Source organism: Choloepus didactylus, chromosome 13 (genome assembly GCF_015220235.1).
Source record: "Choloepus didactylus isolate mChoDid1 chromosome 13, mChoDid1.pri, whole genome shotgun sequence".
Classification (NCBI taxonomy): domain Eukaryota; kingdom Metazoa; phylum Chordata; class Mammalia; order Pilosa; family Megalonychidae; genus Choloepus; species Choloepus didactylus.
The window spans coordinates 30,737,838-30,745,655 of NC_051319.1; positions in this window are offsets into that span (position 1 = coordinate 30,737,838).

Sequence of the window (7,818 nt, forward strand, 5' to 3'; positions counted from 1 at the left end):
GCTTATTATGAGCAGAATGTTCAACTAGGGTGAACTTAAACATTTGGAAATGGACAGAGGTGATGGCAGCATGCTGTGAGAATAAATAACAGTGCTGAATGCTCTGTGAATGTGGTGGAAAGGGTAAGCTCAGAGTCACATATGTCACCAGAGAAAAGTTGGAGGTTAAAAGATGAGAATGTATAAAACAGTGAATCTTGTAGTGGACAATGTCCATGATTAACTGTACAAATATTAGAAGTCTCTCTCATGAGCTGGAACAAATGTATGACACTATAACTAGAAGTTAACAAAAGAGGGGCATATGGGAAGAAATATGTACCTATTGCAAACTATATACTACAGTTAGCAGTATTTTAACATTCTTTCATCAACAGTAACAAATGTACTATACCAATGCTTTGAATCAATAATGGAGGGGTGTGGTTAGGGGTATGGAAGGATTTTAGTTTCCTCTTTTTTTGTCTTTATTTCTTTTCTGGAGTAATGAAAATGTTCTAAATATTAGAAAAAAATTAATTGTGATGGATGTACAGCTGTATGATGGTACCATGGGCAATTGTATACTTTGGATCTTTGGATAATTGTATGGCTTGTGAAAAATCTCAATAAAAAAATAAAAAATAAAAAATAAACAGTAACATGTATGGACATGACAGGCAGAGAGTATTTTTTTGGATAAGAGTGATTAAGGAAAGTCTCCCTGAGTTAAAATTTTTGCTACTATCCTAGGAAAAGCGTTCAGCCCTTTGAGGAATTGGATTAACAGATTTCAAGAAAAAGAACTGCAAGTCTCAAGGACCTGAAGCTGCAAATGCAGAAGAGGGTAATCAGAACAGCTACAAAATTAGCAGGCCCAGTGCAAAATGAAAATATGTGGCCCCTTGTTTAAAAATTATTAAGAATTTCAAGATGGCGATGGCAGAGCATTACATCAAGTATGAGGCCCTTCTGAGCAGCAGCCCTGTGCAACTGCACAGGTGCATTCCAGTGAAGCCAGGCCTGGCGGTAATTAGGTACAGTGAAAAGGGTGGATGTCTGTGAATTGGAAGTCTCTATGAGATCAGAGCATTGTAGCAGTAAGGAGCTCTAGACATTTTTCATGGCCTCAGAATTGTAACTTGCAACCTAATAAACCCTTATTGTAAGAAGCCCGTCCATTTCTGGTAGATTGCGTTTCAGCAGCTTTAGCAAACCGAAACAGGCATCATTAAGAAAGATAGCACCAAATACCAGACTGATCCTGTTCTAAATAATCTTTAGGCTTTTCCTAGTCCTTACTCTGAATAGGGCAGTTAGTAATTAGCACATGATTACAAAAATACGACATAAGTGCACTGAGAGTTATTAAAGCATGATGACAGAGCAACAACCCAACTTAACATTTTTCATGTAATTTGATTAACCAGGGAAATCCAAGTCACTTAGAACATCTGCTAAGAATTGCTTAGTGAGTGCAGGGGATTCCCAAATCATTCTTCTCATGATTTACAAAAATAATATAGATTATTTAGAATGTGTGACCTAAACAGTGTTCATTTTCAACAACATAATTATTAATACTGATTGTTATCTCCTTACCTACAAGGAATTGCCTTCAATATGAAAGATATACAGAAAAGTAAATGCTGTTTATCCAATGTGAGGAATTCTGACTTCTCACAGATAAATTAGAAAAAAGGCTCAAATTTAGAAAATAGTTTGAGACTGTGTTTCCCAACCATGTCTGAGAATAAGTATCAGTTGGGATTCTTTTTCTAAAACATACAGATTCCCACACCTTCCTCGAGATTCGGTGTCAACATGTGTGGGACAGGGACCACAGAATACGTTTTTGAAAACCGACACTTAAAGGACCTCTTACGATTGGACATTTTTGGGAAAAACTGATTTAGGCTTTTGAAACCAGCAAAATGGTTCACGTGTTGGAAAAAAGATTGGTATGAATGTACATGTTAATCTGCTCCTGATTTGTTTAATACAGTATAAAGAAAATAACCATTAGAAAAAGTTACTGTTTCTTTGATAAGATGTTTATATTTAGCCATGACTTAATTTTTTATATATTATAATTTTCCCTACCCTTCATCAAGGTTTAACTAGGATCAGATTTCTTTTCTTGGAGGGAGTGTAGCATATATGCAAAATTAAGTTCTTTTTGCAGACCAGACAGTGTTCTCTGGCATGGAAGTCAAGGGTGTCTAGTCATGTACCTTAGTCATAGGAGAAAGTAACTGGCTACCACTAAGCTGCTAAACCATGAATGTTTCCACATAAACATTTTGGGATTACCAAAAAATTATAAATTATTATTATAAAAGGAAAGAATTCCCTCTTGATCATCCCTTCTTGCTCTTGTCAGTCATTTCCCTTGTCCACTGTGTCTGAGATCACACATACATAATTTGATTAATTCAAAATATGAAGTTGGTATGGGTGTGTAAGCAGAGAAGACATGCACTCCTTCCTTTGATGAACATATCCTAACAATTGTTATTTTCAAACCTTCTACTAATCTAAATTTCCAAGTCAAGAATCAGATTCACTATGTGCCTTATATGTATATGTGAATATATCCAAAGGTATTGTGTCCTAATAAATTTCCCTAAAACTCCCAGAGTCCTGAGCACTCTTGTTGGGCAAGTCTTGGAGGGGTCATTTCATAAGAATAATTAATTTTCAATTCATAGTCATCCATTTATCTATAGAAAAGAAGCCAGAATAAACCCCCAGACTATAAGCCTCCCTCCTGTATCATCCTCCCAAGTGCCAATTCAGACACTAATCCCAAGAACTTCATTAGGTAGATTTAACCCATGCCTAATATTTTACAGAAAATGCTGACTGAAATTAAGTGCTTTGTCCTGCAACAATTAGTAAACCTAGTATTTATATTGCAGGGATCCCAAGTTTCCAGTTTATTATTCAGCAACTATATTCTTTCTCTTTATTTGTACATGTCTACCATATGCTGGTGTTGATGTGATTGAACTTCTGCAATGAACTTGATACGTTTGTCCCTGAAAGACTGACAATCTGATCTTGTCCCCCTCCCAGGCTTTCCATTTTTAAAAATATACTGTAGGGCTCTCTTACTACTTCTTATCCTGTGCTACAGCAGTTCATTTACTGGTCAATCTACTTCTTGAGAATATTAATGGTATAATTTTTTTACAAGACTTGCTGCCAGTTTTTTTTTTGTTTGTGTTTGGAATGCAGATCTCCAGGTTTAGTAGTTGCAGATCAGATTTGAAAGAGATTCAAACACAGTAATGCTGCTAGAAGACATAACTTCTTCACTGATTTAGAATCATTGAAATGTGTGACAGAAAAGACTGTGTTGGCAATAGTCCTTGATCCATGTTTCAAGGGCAAAATTGAAACTATCCTCCCATGGGTTGCAGCTATAGATCACATGTAAGATCTCATAAGCAAAAGGCTGCAGGCCCTAGCTTCTCCTTCATCCTCTCCAGGGTGGAGTCATAGATTTCAAAATTAGATGTGTCAAAGCTTTCACAATTCACTGCTGAAGCACATGCCTAAAACTGTCTCTTATTGAAAAAATATATTAATTATATTTCTGCTGTTTTATCATGTAAATTTAGAGCTCATGAAAGGAACCAGATGGACAGCTTTCAGAAATGAATCCTTCCTTTGATTAAAAGACAAGAAAGAAAGTTTCTACATGTTCCTTCTCTGAAAAGCTTCCTTCTAAAACTTTTTAGAATTTTTAAATTGGTTGGAAATTATGAATGCCAAGTTTCTATGTGCGTGTCTTTGTGGGGGCAGGCGGTAATTTTCAGTTCCAACACAATCTAATTTTTCCAATAGGTGTTATATTGATTGGGTTTTTGGGCACATAAAGAGGAAAGCACTTTAATTAAACAGCATTCCACACATCATGTGAGTTCAAAGCTTTATAAAAATTAACAGAACACAACTCTAATACTTCAAATTTAATTCTCCCTGTTCTGAAATCTCTTACTTGTCTTACTATACTGAATTCATTTTTCCAAAATTTTAGTTATTAAATAACATATCTGTTTATTAGGAATATATATCATTGTTTTTCCTTTTATGAAATAAATATTTACTGAACACCCATTCTATGTCATCCCCTGTGAGAGACACTGTTGGTACAGCGGTGAAAAAAAAGACACTATTCATTCTTAGGGCACTGACATTCTAGTAGGCACAGACAAGCCAATGCCAAGGAAAGTACAAAGTGCTGAGAAACCAAATTAAGAATATCACTTATCCAGATTTTAGGGTAGGAGAAGATAAAAGGGTTAGATAGGTGAATTAGAGCACTTGCAAGCAGATGACTCAGCAAATTTTATTCATATAATGGCTGATCATGAGATGCAGGATGGTTTTAGTTGTAGTAGTAGACTTTATGCCTTTGATTCAGTTATGCAGAACTTGCTTCTTATTAAAATTTAGAAATCCATAGCTTAATTTTGTTCATGAAGATTCTGGTGCTAAGATACTACTGGGTATCTGGAAAAATAAGCACAAGTATAAACAAACAAATAAGAGCATTATAGATAAACTTCAGTAAGGAAGCCTATCAAGGGCCAAGAGGAATGACTCAACACCATGCAATATATCTCTCAGCAATGTATTACTATTTAAAAGATTTCTCCCACCTTGCACTCCTAGCTTCATCCTCTTTATTGTTCCCTGAGAGTTATCACTGAATAAGAAAGGAAGACTGAGTACTTGTTTATTCTCAGAGTTCATGTAGACCTGGAGCATGGTTTCTATTTCAGCTTCCTTCCCTTTCTGGTTTGAGCACAGTCTAACCCAGGAGAAAAATGCAGAATAAAACCAAAAGCCGGACAGGATTAATGTCTTGGTTTATTGATCTTTGCATTAAATAGATTTGCTGGCATTACAAATCCTATTAGTTTATCTTATTTGGTGGAAGTTGTGTTGACTTTCCTGACTAATTCTTATGATAAGTTGAATCCAGTACTTTTTTTCTCAGATATTGATAAAATGCTTAATTGACGATTTGGTGGTATTCTTTTATATGATTCCCCCAGAAACAGGAAAGTGAAAGATTTTACTTGATTACTGCCATCCTTTGGTTTTAGTAAGGCTTAGATCCTTAGTTCTCAAATAATAGCTTTTAAACCAATCCTAAAGTAAGATAAATAATACACTGCATGTTATACAGTGCTCAGTCTAAATTTTATACTGAAGAATCTGTTTTTCTAGATTGAGACAACATCCATTAATAGAATTAAATCATAAAATCATGGTTTATTTTAAATTATAATTTATTTTGTATGTTAAAAAACTAACTCTGCCTTTGAACATGATCTGGTTTTAATTCTGAGAAGAATTTCCTAAATGTTTCTTCAGCTGAATTAATTTTCATGGTGGTAAGTATAGAAAATTACACTTCCTTTGGACTAAGTTCATCAGTATTAACACAGTACTGCACATCTCCTAAAATATTTACTACAGTCATAGCCCTCCTCCCTCACCCCATCCCCTTGGAAACTCCAAGAGGGTTGGGACCTTCATTATCTTGTTCATCACTGTGCCCCAACACTGACAAAGAGTCATTGTAAGTGCTCAATATATATTATTTGAATAAATGATGGGTGAGTGAGTGTGTGAAATGTATGTAACCATAGAGTCATTACTCTCAGCTTCCATTATACATAGTATAAAAATGCAATGAGATGATTTTTTTGTCATGCTGATAAAAACTCATAGGAGGTGGAGCAAGATGGCAGCATAGAGAGATGTGGAATTTAGTTACTCCACTAGAGCAACTAGTAAATAACCAGGAACAACTGGTGGATAATCTGGAACAACTGTTGGGAGACATCTGTGAATGGACATATATCATACACCAGCTTGGAATAGGTGGAAGAGCTGAGATTGTAACTCAGAATTATAAGTAAAGCTCCACAAACCCAGAGCTGAAGTCCCTCCCCACTCAGGGCAGGCCAAGCTGCAACACTGCCATGTAGAAAAAAGAAACAGATTACAGAGAAAGTAACTCAACCAAGCTCCAATTGTGGTTTTAATTAACACATTTGGACTACTGAATATAAACTACAAGCACAGAGCAGGAAGGGAAGCAGATTCCTTCCAGCAGGGAGGAGATAGGGCTCATAGGGAAAAAAATACATAAATAAATAAAAACAGAGACTTTGGGACACACTTACCTCAGAATACTATAAGTGGCTGTGTCCCAAGAAAACTGAGGGATGGGAGACTAGCTCTGAAAAGGAGCTACTGCTCTTTTTCCATTTTTTCCATTTTTTTTCTCATTCTCGGCAGCCCATAAGAGAAAGCCTCAGGCATCTTCAATTTCATGCTGACCCAGGCAAGTGTGGCATTAACAGAGCCAGAAAGACAAAGGAGGAATTCAAATGGAGATGACAACTCCCTTGGGGGTGTATCTTCCCTAAGAAAAGGGGGTTGGGATGAGCTCAAATGGCAGCCCTCCTTCAGAGAATTCAGACCCCAGGGCCTGGCAGAAATCATACAAACAAACCAGAAACAATTTCAACTTGGCCTCTGATACTCTTGGCAACAGGTCAGGGTCCACTGTGAATTAAAGGGACTGCACCTCTTTATGCTGGTGGGGAGCTGTGGGCTGAGAAGCACCACCTTCTGGGATAGATAGGGAAAGCACAGAAACTAGAGACTTCACAGGTAAGTCTGTCAATCTTCTAGGACCCACCCTCAGGGAAACCTAATTCTGAATATGTAGCCTTCCCCTGAGAACTGAGCCCCTCTGGTCTGGAGAAATCTGATTGGGGCATTCAAGGAAACCAGATGCCTAGATGACCTAAAATGAAAAATCACACTAGGAGAAATTAAGATATGGCCCAGTCAAAGGAACAAACTTACACTTCAACTGAGATACAGGAATTAAAACAACTAATTATCAATCAAGCAATGTCTTAAATAAATTAAAAAATCAATCCAAAAATCAATTCAACAAGTTGAAGGAAGATATGGCAAAAGAGATGAATGATATAAAGAAGACATTAGGCAAACACAAGGAAGAAATTGCAATTCTGAAAAAACAATTGGCAGAACTTATGGGAATGAAAAGCACAACAAAAGAGATAAGGGCACAATGGTGACATACAGCAGCAGATTTCAAGAGGCAGAAGAAAGGATTCATGAACTGGAGAACAGGACATCTGAAACCCTACACATATAAGAACAGTTGGGGAAAAGGATGGAGAGCTATGAGCAATGTCTCAGGGAACTGAATGACAACATGAAGCACATGAATGTATGTGTCATGTGTGTCCCAGAAGGGGAAGAGAAGGGAAGAGGGGCAGAGGGAATAATGGAGGAAATAGTCACTGAAAATTTCCCATCCCTTATAAAAGACATAAAATTACAGAACCAAGAAATGCAGCAAACTTCAATCAGAATAGATCCAAATAGACTTATGCCAAGACACTTAATAATCAGATTATCAACTTTCAAAGATAAAGAGAATTCTGGAAGTAGCAAGAGAAAAGTGATCCATCACATACAAGGGAAGATCAATAAGACTATGTGCAGATTTCTCAGTAGAAACCATGGAGGCAAGAAGGCAGTGGTTTGATATGTTTAAGATATTAAAAGAGAAAAACCACCAAATGAGACTTTTATATCTGGCAAAACTGTCCTTAAAATATGAGGGAGAGTTTGAAATATTCTCAGACAAACAGACAATGAGAGAGTCTGTGAACAAGATACCTTCTGTACAGGAAATACTAAAGGGAACACTACGGACATGTAGGAAAAGACAGGAAAGAGAGGTTTGGAGCACAATGTTGGAAGATGGTA